Here is a 15426-nt window from a genome sequence, read left to right on the forward strand (position 1 = left end):
AAAGAGTACTCTATTTCCAGAAGCTGCTATGTTAATTGGTATGGGTAAGATCTGCTTTCTACCTATATAGAGAGTAACCATCTATTTCGATAAATGGATAATTAAAAGAATAGAGAAAAGAAATTGACATTCCTGAAAGTACAGGGAGTGCAGGTTAGTAGCTTCCCAAATGAGAAGGTGACAGACACAGTTTTCTACCTGAACAGTCACCAAAAACTATAACATTGGATCATCATCTTCAGCCTTCTGTTCCAATACATCTGGCAGACATATTTGTAAGGTAGGAACTACTGAGGACTTGTTTACCCTGTCTTGGCAGAATTTGGAAGTCGACTCTGTCTGCATCCAAGCTTGCCCTTTTGTAGGCAGAATTCTGTCTGTGGTAGAAAGGAGGATGTTTTGCCCAGTGGATTCTTTGCAACATTTGAAGCAATATCTGTAAGGAGGTTCTTTGATCCTCATCATGCTACGTGTATACTCAGGTAATCAATTGTCTTCCTTCTCAAGTCTCTGATGGGGTTTAAGTCCAAATGGTTTAGTTTTACAAATAAGCTTAGTTGTTTAGAGGTTAAGATGTTTTTTGGTCTAGATAGATGTTTTAAGTTGATAATGATGAGATATGATAGATATTGATTCACATTCAGAATTTTAGATGCACCAAGATAGGAAAGATGTTTTCTTCATGACTTCCAAATACAAAAAGCCAACACACTAAGAACGTAAAATTTATATAATTCCTGAATGTTTCATGGCTCATCTTGCTGTAGGTAGTTTATTGTATATATGTATAATAATATAAATGTCTATATAAAAATAAAAAAAAATTTAATAAAAAAGAAATTGACTTTTGCTCTATTTTTTGTAGCGTTGATAAGATTCCTCTACTACTATAAAAAAAAATTCCAGGTCAGGGACCTTTGAGCTTGGAGAGCTAAGTCAATGACCTTCTTGGGGATCTTGGTATTTAAGCCTCACATAGAGTAATACAGTTAATTTTCTTGCTTCCACTGATACAGACAAAGATAGAGTCATTTTACTAGCATTTCTGGATGTATAGCTAGCAGATATCATGCCAAGGAAAAATTCAGCCTCTTTAAGCACATAAACCCATTCTATTAATAAAGATCCTCATTTATTGTGTACTTACAAATATATCATCTATCAACCTATAAATCTCTATACAAATACATCTATCAATCATCTATCTATCTATCTATTTACCTATCTATAGATCTATCTATCATCTACCTAATTATCTATCTAGTTAACTGTCCCTATTATCCATTATTTCTGGATTGTTTTTAATAGCAGAGTTTAAATGATTCAAATAGACAAATGTTGATAATTTTATGTAATAAAGTGACAGATAAACCTAAGTGATAGAGCTGTGACTTATTTTTCTAGCAACTGTAGACTGTGTGTACTTATTAGTACCTGTACAAAAACAAATTTAGCCTGAAAACTGCCTTGATTTTCTATTACTAAGATAACAAGGTTATAAGAAAAAAATCTTTTGTCCACATCAACTTTTAATTCCACTAAACTTGTAATAAAAGGTCTTGTTATAGACAAAAAGAAAAATCTAATTTAATTTTTTGTTATTGTCTAAAAGACAATTCACTGTACACATTTTATTTACAGTTTTGTACACTGTCTTTATATGAATGGGACTTCTTTTCTACTTGAACAATTATAACCGAAGCAAAATAACCAAAATAATGCAAAGTGTTAAAGTACAGGATAATGATATGAAAGCAGAGATACTAATTCTAGTTAGGAATGTAATTATACTGTCACATTCTTATAGTCCACAATTATGTTTAGGGATCACAAAGACATAGATCACTGATTTGAATGAAATGCATAAATTTTTAGCAAAGATTTTTATTTAACTAAAAATTGCCGAAGAAAGCACAAGTATAATGTTTATTGCAACTTTCTGTCATATTCCTGGATCCTTTACCAATGTTACATGAGGAAAAAAAACAAAACAAATGGGAAAACTGAAATCAGAATTCCTAATGTTATCAAGCAGGGAAGCAAATAAATTAAAGTCTAGCAGCCATCACCAAGAGGACAGCAAGGACAATGCTGTGAAAGGAAACAGAAGGCTGCTAGAAAGCTGTACTCAGACTCTCACACCAGCAAAATTTGTTCCTTTGGGGAATGGAGCAGAAAGAGATCTTTTCCTACTAAGGTAAATAGAAATGCAAGTTCTTTTTCTGAACACGGTGGAAATAAATGTGTGTGCAATGCTACTTCTCACTGACTGTTAAAGAGTGGGCCAGGAACACAACTGCAGATTCTAGAATGATCTATACTGTAATTCTTTGATTTGGACAGTACAGACTAGCAAAAAATGGGGTGGGGTAAGAATGAACACAGAAGTACAAGACAAAGGTGAATGAGACTTCTCATATTTCTCAGCAACATTTAGATGGAATCTAATTCAATGCAGTGCACTCTGCTCTGATGAGGCTTTGGTTCAGCTCCCAATCTTGATTGTGTGACACAGTCTCCTGTGAGAATACTCAGAAGGTGTCTTCTTAAACAACAAACCTATTTTTAGTGATGGAGCCGCTCTTTGTAGCTTTGTCTGCATGGGACCGATAACCAATCACTATCTTCGGAGGAAGTCCTTACCTTTCCTTGTATACACTCCTTATGTGTGTGACTGTGACTCTTTTCACATTCAGTAGTCCCTATTACTATCTTAGCACTTTTAGCTCTAAGATTAACTCCACATATATCATCACTGTAGTCATCACAAGATTTTCCAGTAACACACAGCAGTGTCTCTAGCCAAAATCGATTGAGGTCACTTCGTCTCTGCTGTTTGTTCCATGTAATTAGCCATCATCCTCCCCCTTTGTTTTTTTCATTTTCCCAAATAGGGTCAACACCATCCTTAAAAAGTGATTAGTCACAGCCAGGCATTAAATTACTAGACAACAGAATATGGTGGTATACAGCCCAAAAGTCTTCAATAGTATCAAACTTAGACATCAATAGAAGATTTTCTTGCAAAGTTTTGCTTTTATCATTTTTTAAAAAACAGAGTGCAAACCTGTTCTGTAGAGGGTGTTTGATATAGTGCTCTTGGTTAGCAATGTCCTGATTAGATTCTGTTTTTTCCTCTTCCGCAGGTGGGAGATTAGTGGTAGGGGTGGTATTCGGTTCCACAATCACCTTCTTTGATCAATCTCGAAAAATCTAATTTTATTTTATTTATATGGAGACGTTTTATTTATGAGCATGGGGAGAAAAGGAAAGGGAGAGGATGGGTACCAGAGAGAGAGCGAGAGAGAGAGAGAGAGAGAGAGAGAGAAAGAGAGAGAGAGAGAGAGAGAGAGAGAGAGAGAGAGAGAGAGAGAGAGAGAGACAGAGAGAGAGACAGACAGACACAGAGAGAGAGACACAGAGTGATATGGATAGGAAGAAAGAGAGTAAGCCGCTGGAGCGCTGAGAAAGAGAAGTGGTAAGAGGGCAGGACAAGGTGGGTCTATTGTTTTTTATACTGGGCAAGGACACAACTCCATGGTAGGTAGGCAATGACATCTCAGGTAGGCATACTAAAGCAGAATCTTAACATTCTTCAATTTTTCTATAATAAAAAAATGAGAAATGTTTGATTGTTTTTTATGTAAGGTAATTTAAGGTATTTAAATGTAGGTAAGGGAGAAAAGAGAGAGAAAGCAATAGCAACAAAATGTACAAATGATATGGTGAAGAGGAAGGAAAAACTTTGTCCTGAAAGTTCAAAGTAGAAGGCAGGATATGTCAGCCATGTCCTGTAGCAGATAAGGATGTGGAGTGTTGGGAGAGCCTGGTGCTATTTGTCCTGGGTCTAGAGTACGTCATTTTAGCCTTTTGTAAATGGATAAGAGGTGAAGTAATCAATGTCTTTGACTGCTTCCTGCTGACAGTAGGGAGGTGACAGGGAGATAAAAGGTCTGAAATGCTGGGCAAGTCTTGGAAGAGTAGACTACTGTATTTGCTATCCAGGGTGTGAGAACGTCTGTGGCTAGGAGAAGCAATGTAGTTCCAGCTTTCATGATCTGTGAAGTTGGACTAGGGCAACTGTGGGTAGCTGCTTTGGCGATGTCCTGGATTTATGAAGCCTGGCAGGATACTCAGTGGCAGTCTTGAAAAGCTGGTCAGAAAGGTTTCTTCACAGGTGGCTAGAAGCAAACATGGCTAGATTAGTCTGAGTTCCAGCCAGTGGCAGCAGGAAGAAGTAGGAGAGCAGTTTGAATACTTAGAGACAGGAATTTGTTGTGAACGATAAAGGGAGATAGGATTTATGGCCCTTAAGGTTTCATACTGAATCACGGCACCAATTTAATAATTTAAAAAATAAGGAAATAAGATGCGAGCAACAGATATTAGATCTATAAGTTTTACAGTATGAGCATGGGGAGAGAAGGAAAGAGTGGAGGAGTGGAAACCCAGAGAGAGAGAGAGAGAGAGAGAGAGAGAGAGAGAGAGAGAGAGAGATTTTGTAAGAAGGAGAGAGGTAAGAGAAATGTGAGCAGGAGATGAGAGAGAAAAAGGATAAGAGCAAAAAAAAAAAAATGTAGTTTTAACTGAGCTCAAATTATCTTAAACCAATGTTTAGACATCTTGAATCTTTGAAATATATTTGAAAAAGTAATTTTTAAATTTAGGAACTTTGGAACAAGCATGTAAAATAATGTTTAGAGACCTCAAAAATTGGGTAGATGGTACCAAGTAAAAACTTTGTAAAGTCTTCTGTATATCATAATTGTAGACATCTAAATCTCAATCTGAAAATTTTGTTATGTGTTTCATTGTATCCATAGAGTAGTATGTAAATATGAAATTATTATTATAAATATAAAATAGAGTAGTATGTAAATATGAAATTATTTTATAAATACAAATATTCTTGATCAAGCACTTTAGTAATAGTAACTGCATTACTCTGAAGCGAAATATTGAGTATTAGAACTCAAATTGCAGTATTGAAATTTTTTTCTTCAGCCTAATTCCTTGTCTTACCAATTATCCTCCCCTTACCACAAGGCTCCCGACAGTGCTCTGAAATGGATGGTTAAATAAAAATTAAAATAGATACAGAGCTTTATTTTTAGCTGACCATGTGGCTAATATCTTCTATAATTACTGAAGGCTGAGTTTACTGGGGCATACTATTTGATATTGAGTATTGAAGGAGAAAATGATTTTCTCTTAAGCCAAATATTTTGATGCATCAACTTGTGAGGATCTGATGCATCTAAAGCCCCAGCACCATTTTAGATGTAGAAAGACAAAAATTTATATATTTACGAGAGAACAATTTGAAACAGTGTACAGAGTATAGTCAAATAGTGTGAAAAAAAGGTTTTTTTTTTCTTTAATGTATTTATGCAGGTATAATATTTAACTTTGATAGATTGACAGGTGAGGTTGGTACAGTATCTTATTTCATTTGTCCTAGCTGTTTTCATATAGTTATGATTATTTCTTATGATAGGTGGGAAAATTGAGATGGGGTAGTTTAAATGTCTTTCACTCTATTTTTATATCTCTTTGTGACTTAATAAAGATACTATGAAATGCTTTAAAATATAGAAAAAGAAAAACAAGGAAGAAGAAGAAGGCAAGAGATATTTGTTAGCAGATGAAATGTGTTAAAATCAAATATATGTGGCCACAAAATTTGATTGAACCCAGCCACAGTCATATATCTATATATTATCAATGCCTCTCCGAGTTGAGGCTAAGATGAAGCTAAATGTGTGAACTCTCTTTTGACAGGGAGGCATGAAGCATTAATTGTCTGTCTCTTACTGAATTTTTTGCTGATGCTTGTTCTTTTCTGTAAACACCTAACACCACTAATTTTATATTGTATTTAGGTTCTTTTATATTTCCTTTTAATTTCCACATTGTTATTTTTTGTAGATACAAGTAGTTCTCGTTTCTAATCACTGTTATTAATAAATGACTACTAAATATATCTGTGCTTAATATCCAAATTCCTATTTTTAAAAAAACAATTCTTTGCTGGATTGTAGTGACTTATGCCTTAGATCCTAGAACTGCTGAAGTGTAGGTAGGCCAATATCTGTGAGTTCAAAGCCAGACTGGCATACAGAGTAAGCTCTATAACAGTCAAGTCTATACAGAGAAACTCTGTCTCAAAAACCAAAACAACAACAACAACCATTTTAATTGATTATTTTCTTAAAGGAATTTGATCTAAATTATTCATTCTATTTAATGTTCTATATTTATATATTATTCAAATACATCTGTTAATTCAATGAGTACCCTTTACAGTTTACCATGTATTATTTTATTTGAAAATATTTAAGATTACTTATAATAGATTTATAACTCCCTTTTTCTTTTCTTTTTTTTTTTTTTTTGCTTCCTTCTCTGTTCACTTTTTTTTTAATAATTTTTTTATTAATTTATTCTTGTTACATCTCAGTGTTTATCCCATCCCTTGTATCCTCCCATTCCTCCCTCCCCCACCCCCGTGGCTCAGCCGTTAAAGGCTAGGCTCACAACCATAACTCCCTTTTTCAATGCCTATTTTTAGAGTGAATATATTCCTGTCATGTCTCTTCACCCTCATCAAAGAAACAAGTCTTTAAAACAGATGAAGTCTAACATAGAAAACCACAACCACTCAAAATTCAGAGCTGTGCAATTCAATCTTAATGGATACATTTATAATACATTATGGCATCCCAGATCTAGCCAATGGTCAGAATATTCTCCACAGTTGAGTGGAGAGTGTGATATGACTTTCTCACATACTCTGGTGCCTCACATTTGACCATGTCCCCTGGAGGGGGAGACCTGGTGGCACTCAGAGGAAGGACAGCAGGTAGCCAAGAAGAGACTTGATACCCTATGAGAATATATAGTGGGAGGTAATCCCCCTCAGGAACAGTCATAGGGGAGGGGAATAATGGAAAAATGGGGGGGGGGAGGAATGGTAGGATACAAGGGATGGGATAAACATTGAGATGTAACAAGAATAAATTAATAAAAAAATTAAAAAAAAATAAATAAACATAAAAGTTTTGCAATTTTTTGTTATTATGGCATGAAAATGCAAAGTAAACAAATGACAAAACTGGCAAAGGATATTTCTAGCTTAGTGTTCCACTAACTTCCAAAATTAGGCTCACTTTCCAAAGATCATCACAGATTCACTATTGTTTGCTTCATTACTTCACTGGCCCTGCCACTGATAAATGAAATATATTTCTGAATATGAATTTCAACATGCACTATATTTCAGATATTTCTTTCATAAGATATATATATATATATATATATATATATATATATATATATTATATATTATACAGAGTGCTAAACTGCCGTAGTGAGAAGGAATACTAAAACTTCAGAGATGCTTGTTTTTGTTTTCTGTGAAGGATGTTTGTGAAAAACTGAATACTTTTTTCCCTGGGGTACCTTCCTTGGGACACTTAATCTCATTTTTTTCTGTTTTCTACTTTTTCCCTTAACTGCAAAGTTTAGAGAATTAAAAAAAATTATTCTACTGACTATAGATAGATGTACTGAGAAAGTTCCACTGTCTAAATTCTCATCTTCCCCCTGTTCTTCTTCACATCAAAGGATAAAGCAAAGGGATATTTTTGCTTAAAAATCCTCTTTAGTTTATCCAACTGCTAAAGTATTTACCACTTTGGCTTCTGTATAAAATCTTTTGATAGAAATGAAAGCCTAAGCAACAACTTGTGATTACTTTCTATAGCTCAAATCATCACTGGTCAAAAATGTAGCATGAGGGTGATTTTGTGGAAATCATCTTTTTAAGACAAATGGATAGTACATTAGGAATCCTATTCAGTGTGGTTTGTTGTAGCAAAGAGACAAGCATACTACAGGTCACTTCATGACCGACAACAATTTACTAGTCACAGTCGAAATGTGATAGCATACAGCAGACTTCTTCCTTCAGGAACAATGTAAAAAAATCATACTAGATGTCACATAGAGAAATGCCAGTGAACTTAAATATACCAGTTTTTGCTCATCTATATTTAGACTCTCCTTAGAAAGGATTGGTTTATTATCTCCTAAATATGACTTATTAGCCTTTTAGAAATACTGTCAATAAAATAATGTCCATAGAGCTAAAAGCAAGGTTTTTCTGATTGAGTTTTTTATTTTGTATTTTTGTTTTTTTGATGCTAAAATATAGTTGGCCTCCATTCTTTAATTATTATTGTTACATACATAGACACAAACATTTATACATGCAACCTGCTGAGTTCACTTTGTGTTGACCATATGTATTGAAGGCTGAGATTTTGGGATTAGATAATTTATTAGGAGATCCACCTGTAGAGAAGATTGTCTCTCCTTTTTGTAACAATCATTATTTCTTGTAACTCTTCATCTACAGATTGATGTAGGCTTAGATATTTCAAAAACCTACTTTATTTAGGGTTCTTAATTGCTTCTATCTCCCTCCTGACTCACCTATCTAGTGTAGGGGAGAAGTAGGTTAGTAGGAAAGTGAGTTGTGGCCCTCTTTAGACAAGTCCAGTCTTTGTTGTCAGGATACCAGCAGACTAGAAAACAGCAACAAAAATCCAGAGAGGCACAACTTAGTAGAAACAACAAGATTCAGCCAAATTGGCATGAATCAGAGGAAGCAGCAATTCTCCACCAAAGTAGCATAAGTCAGCAGGAGAGGCAAGACTCAACCAGAATGCCATGCGAAGTTCTCTAGAGCATTTTTCTCTGTGAAGTGTAGAAAAATGAAGACCAGTGAAGCATTGTGAACCATTGCAAAGCAATGCATTCTAAATCCTGTGTGCTTCTACTTATCCCTTCACAGAGGCGACACAAGGATGTTCTCCAGCTGGAAAGAACCACACCCCTCGAACAAGGCAGCTTCCAGCAAAACATTTTACACCCTTTCATAAATCTGTTTTCAGCTAACAAAGGTACAAATCTGTTTTCAATGATGGAAAAAAATTCACATATCTGACACCCCACACATGGGCCCAAAACAAAAAACATATTCACAAGACACAAAGGAGTTTTAAGAGAAAGCTGAAACTTCCACTTTCGATAGGAACTTATGAAAGTTTCTTCATTTGTGCTAACATGGTGACTGGTGTTATCATTGTCCAGGAGTTGTTTAGCTGACAATGTTTTTCATATTTCATGGGTATAGCTTCTTGCCATGTGTAGAAAACACTATTCATTATCAGATATCCCTACCTGATCCTCTAGTTCTTACAATCATTCTGCTTTCTTTTTCTCTGATGTTTCCTAAGTCTTAAGTGAGTTCTTCCTAAGTAAGATTTTGTCTGAATATTATATTTTGTTTTATATTTTGTTTTTCTATGTCATTAAAATATGTCTATTGAACATCATTAACTTCATTTAAACATAGTAGATCCTTAATAAATCATTCTTAAAACAGTACCTAAATGTGAACAATTATGAAGTTGTCATATAAGTGCATAAATATAAAGTATCCACAGGTTACATAAAATTAATATAAAATTATATATGACTATTAGGACTCAAATATATGACAAACATAGCAAAATATGGAACATAGGACTATAGGAGTAAAGAAAACATAGCTTTGTGGTAATATGCTTTACATAAAGGTTTACGGTACAGGTTTTGGACTAAAGCATATATTAATTTATATCTAATAAATGGTAGTAATAACAAGGAAATATAAATTATGCATGATATTATATTTTATAAAAAACATACTGGTTTATGTTCTGAGTAGGATAAGAAACCATGAAAAGTTTTGGTAATGACATGACTTTAAATCTATGGATTGCTTGAGGTTAGCCCAAACTTAATTTTCCTGCTTCAGTTTTCTGTGTTTGCATTTCAAGTATAAACTGCCACATCCAGTGTAACTTATTTCTTTAAGAATATTACAGCTTCTGAAATAGGAAATTTTGATTATTTTATGGGAGTACCAAATTTCATGATGTACTAGATATGAGATATGAACAAGAAGGAATTTGTATTCATGGTACTGATTGCAATAACAAAACTACTGATATCACAAATGCAGTGATAAAAAAGAAAATATCCAAGGTCTATGTAACAAAAGACATCCAATGCCATTTGCTGCCTTCCTTGCATGTCTTTGTCATTTATCATTTTGCACATATAAGCCCAACTTCAAAAAGTCAGCAGCAATGTATCCTTATTTTATTTTTAGCATTGTCTCTGGACACTAAATTGCAATATGTTCTTACACAAAGAATACACAAAATTCTAAGAATTTAATGTCACTCTCACAAGAGCAGCTGTCAAACTGTCATGAATGTTAATAGATGAATATCTGAACTTTGCTCAACTTCTTTTGTGAAACAAAAAATAAGGTAGGTATTCTATAGTGTTCTCTTAGCATTTGATGTGGGATCAGCATCTCACAGTGTTCCAGTGTGATTAAGAATCTCAACGATTCCTAGGGATAGGAAAATTACCTTTATTACATTGATTGAAGTGGAAATCCTTGCCCACTGTGATATTGGTCTCTGATGTAAGTAAAGAAAGGGATCTAAACAACAGCATGCATGCTTCATTCTCTACTTTCTGATTATATATATGACACAACCAGTGTGTCAAGATTCTGATGTCTAGACTTTCCATTATGATGGACTGTGTCTTGAACTGTGAGGCAAAAATAAATTCTTACTTAAATTGCTGTCTTTCAGAACAATTTTAATCACAGGAACAGAAGAGTAACTAAAACAGTGATGAGCCTAAAGCACTTGGTAGCATCTGTGTAAGACATCACTGTTAAGTTAGAAAAGATGAAGAGAAAATTGGTTATTGAATTTAATATCAAAATACTGGGGGTTCTTAGAAAGTCTAGTGGAGGAAAAATGCAATTGAAGTGAGTTTAAGAAAAATAAATGAATAGGAAAACAAAAAGCAAAATTTTCCTGTTTTTCTGTAAGCAGAAGGATTAAAATGACTATTACAGCTCCAGAATCAAAAAAGGTCAATTTAATTTGGTTATTTTATTAATTTATAATGGAATCATTAGTGCTTGCCTGCTAATAGAAATGATATATTATTCCAAGTGAATATTTCTCGGCTTGGCTCCATACTTCAAGATACTTCATCTCCCATCTTACAAATGGTAGTAAAACATTTTTCTGAAACAATTTGTTTAGGCCAATTCATATTATCTCTTATTTTTGTAAGATCAGTTAATCAACAATTTAATTAGGTCTATAAATTCATTTTTCTATATAACATGAAAGCAAGACTGATATCAGGTAGCAGAGATCTTTTTTACATGATTTATTTCTGGTCTTCATTCAAAAATAAATTTACTGCCTCTTAAATTCCTTATATTTTGATCTCATCACACATCTACTTGTTAGTCTCATATCTGCGACAAAACACCTAACAAATGCAGCTTACAGAAGGACAGGTTCATTTTGGTACACAATTCAAGAGTACTGTCTATCAAGGAGAAAAATCATGGTGACAGGTACTTGAGGTCACATGGTATATACAAACAATGAGAAAAGAATGGTTGAACTTGGCTTGATTTCTTTTTTTACTCAGTCTAGGACTCCATCCTATGGAATGGTGCAACCTAAGTTAAGAGATGATTTCCCACTCCAATTAACTACATAATCTGGGTAGTTCCTTAGAGGCACAGCCTTAAGCTTGATTCCTAAGTCACCTCTTGATCCTCTCAGTTTGACAGTCAACAAAACCCAGCATTCCACTTATGTCCAAAATATCACCTTTGAAATATAAATGCTGCAATCTAAAGTAAAGTAAGCTAAAATCTCCCTTAAGTTGCCTTGTTTCAGCTTTCAAAATTTCACGACCTGTTTTGTGTGTAAAGGTAGAAACCAAGTACCTGGGACTAATGTTTCTCCAGCTAAGAACATACAAAATGAAAGAGGTACATTATTTTTTACCACTACTCTCAGCACACAATGCTAGAATAAGTATTAGCAAATAATTATAGCAGACCATAGAGTTCAAGCATGGAGAAAATAGAAAGAGAGAAATCACAGGCCCAAGCATTTCAGATACAAGAAAATGTTGGATGTGTTTCAGAGTATAATCCATGGTCTGTGCATCTTTGTCTCTTTATTTAACTCCCTGGGGCCTTGGAATCACTGGTGTATTCATTACTTTCTCTCAGCTCTTGATTTTTGTCCTCTGAGTCAGGCCTCTTTTTTGATGAAATGGAACACATTTTTATATCTGAGTGGTTTAATTACCTTCTTCCTGTAAGTAAAACATTCAGTCTCACAGCTTTTTGTTGTTGCTGCTTATATTCTTTCTTTTTTACTTGACTTTAAAACTTTTTCTGATTTTTTAACTTATAGTATTAAATATAAATGTTATAAACATACATCATTGAAGAAATTACAAGATAAATGTACATATTCCATTCTTATGTAAAATACATGTTGCATCTCCTAAATCCCTGCCTCTCTTTCTCCGGTGTGCCATTCTGATTTAGTAATTCTTCCTCAAATGTTCATATTTCCTACATCCTGTTGCCTCCAAGCCTCCCATTCTTCAATACTTATTTTTATTTTTAATGATCTCATAGATCACTTCTATATTTCTGATTATTGTGACATGTAGTGTTTATAAATTTACTGCAGAAACTTGTGGGCCCATGTTGAATAACACTGTTTTTCACTGCCACGATCTAGATTTTTCTGGTAATATCTAACTATTTTTAGCTTCTTTTCAGATGAATGTAGAATCTTTGGATTTCTAGAAATGCTTTCATTTGACTGAAAAACAATGAGTTATTTCTGAATGACTTTAAGAAGCCTTGTGTGTAACTTAAACTTTGATCTTAAAATTGTAGATGTACATACTCTACTTTCCTCTATGCATCCATTCTTTAGTAATTTTTTGCTATTTGATGCTTTCCTTGTAACTCTAGTGCAGACCCTCCAGTGAGTGGTATATGATTGCTTTATGGATGAGAAAATGGAATGATCTTTTTTTCCCATCCCCCACTTCTCAATCCAGTAAAGCTATACTTACCCATAAAAGAAGACCATCAGTGGCAATACATCCATGGGGCTGCTTCTGCTACAAGGGACCTCTGCTTGCATGTTCTTTCTCTTAATCTATCAACTATAATAAAATTAAATTCTTTTCTGAAGCTCACCTTTATTTTATAGATCCATTCTTTCAGTTCACAAAAGCTGAAATCCACTGGGCTAATGTGGCATGGTGATTGTCCCATACCCTAATTTTAAGCCCATATAAGGTGAGAAAGCCTCTTTTATACTCAATGATTCCTAACATACCCTTTATGTCTGCCATGCATTTCGTAATACTGTTCTCATTTTCATCTGAAACTTTACATAATCATAACCTTTGATGACTATACTCCATTAAAATTCCTATATTTTGAGTACTCACCTATTAAGCTCTGATTACAACATTGTTCATTGTCTCAAGCATGGTAATCTGAATTTTCACAAAATCCTGTTGTGGAATAATATCAATAACTATTCCACATCTTCACGTATACAGTAAAGGAAAATAACCAACTTTTAGATGGCAATATTCTGTATTATTTAGCTGTTACTCTAACAAGATATAATAACTTCTGAGAAGAAATTATTTATTTTTTTAATTATTTTATTAATTTATTCTTGTTACATCTCAATGCTTATCCCATCCCTTGTATCGCCCAATTCTTCCCTCCCTCCCATTTTCCCTTATTCCCCTCCCCTATGACTGTTCCTGAGGGGGATTACCTCCCCCTGTATATGCTCATAGGGTATCAAGTCTCTTCTTTGCAACCTGCTGTTCTTCCTCTGAGTGCCACCAGGTCTCCCCCTCCAGGGGACATGGTCAAAAGTGAGGCACCAGAGTACATGAGAAAGTCATATCCTACTCTCCACTCAACTGTGGAGAATGTTCTTACCATTGGCTAGATCTGGGTAGGGGTTTAAAGTTTACTGCCTGTATTGTCCTTGGCTGGTGCCTTAGTTTGAGTGGGAGCCCTGAGCCCAAATCTGCCTATCATAATGTTCTACTTGAAGGATTTCAGGACCCTCTGGATCCTTCAACTTTGCTATTCTCCCATGCTTCTCTCATTTAGAGTCCCAATAGGATGTCCTCCCCTCTGTCCCAGTTTCTTGGTAAGTGAAGGCTTTCATGGGACATGCCCCTTGGGCTAGTATGCAGATAAAAGTGAGCATATCACATTTGAATCTTTCTGCTTCTGGGTTAACTCACTCATTATGATCATTTCTAGCTCAATCCATTTATCCACAAATTTCAGGAATTCCTTGTTTTAATAGCTGAGTAGTAATCCATAGTGTACGTGTACAACAGTTTCTTTCCATTATCCTTCGTCTACTGATGGACACTAAGGCTGTTTATCCATACTGACGAGGTATTAAATTATAAGGCTGCTATGAACATGGTTGAGCAAATTTTCTTGTTGTGTGCTGGAGCATCTTCTGGGTATACTCCAAGGAGTGGAATAGCTGGGTCTTGAGGAAGCCCTATTCCCATTTTTCTGAGATAGCACCAGATAGATTTCCAAAGTGGCTGTACTAGTTTGCATTCCCACCAGCAGAGAATGAATGTTCCTCTCTCTCCACATCCTCGCCAGCATGTGGTATCGCATGAATTTTTGATCTTAGCCATTCTGATGGGTGTAAGATGGAATCTCAGAGTTGTTTTGATTTGCATTTCCCTGATGACTAAGGAGGTTGAGCATTTCTTAAGTGTTTCTCAGCTATTGGATATCCTCTGTTGGATATTCTCTGTTTAGTTCCAAGCCCCATTTCTCAATTGGGTTATTTGGTTTGGTGATGTTTAATTTCTTGAGTTCTTTATATATTTTGGATATTAGACCTTTGTCAGATGTAGGGTTGGTGAAGATCTTTTCCCAGACTGTAGGCTGTCGCTTTATTCTCTTTACATTGTCTCCTGCCTTGCAGAAGCTTCTCAACCTCATGAGGTCCCATTTATTAATGGTTGACATTAAGGCCTGGGCTGTTGGTGTTCTGTTCAGGAAGTTGTCTCCTGTGCCAATAAGTTCCAGGCTCTTCCCCACTTTTTCTTCTAAGTAACTTAGTGTCCCTGGTTTTATGTTGAGGTCTTTAATCCACATGGATTTGAGTTTTGTGCAAGGTGACAAATATGGGCCCAGTTGCATTTCTTTACACAGAGAACTCCAGTTAGAACAGCACCATTTGTTGAAGATGCTATCCTTTCTCCATTGAATGGATTGGCTTGTTTGTCAAAAATCAAGTGACCATGTGTGTGTGGATTCATATCTGGGTCTTCGATTCGATTCTACTGATCAACCAGTCTGTTGCTGTGCCAGTACCATGCTGTTTTAATTACTATTGCTTCATAGTACAGTTTGAGATCAGGTATGGAGATTCCCTCCGG

The 15426-nt window shown here is 35.0% G+C and overlaps 1 pseudogene; it reads right to left on the reverse strand.

The window, feature by feature from the left end:
- Positions 1–2546: 2546 nt before the first annotated feature.
- Positions 2547–15426, reverse strand: part of LOC127185322 (eukaryotic translation initiation factor 4E-like) — a 73597-nt pseudogene continuing 60717 nt past the window's right edge.

This window comes from Acomys russatus, chromosome X, assembly GCF_903995435.1.
Source record: "Acomys russatus chromosome X, mAcoRus1.1, whole genome shotgun sequence".
NCBI classification, from domain to species: Eukaryota; Metazoa; Chordata; class Mammalia; order Rodentia; family Muridae; genus Acomys; species Acomys russatus.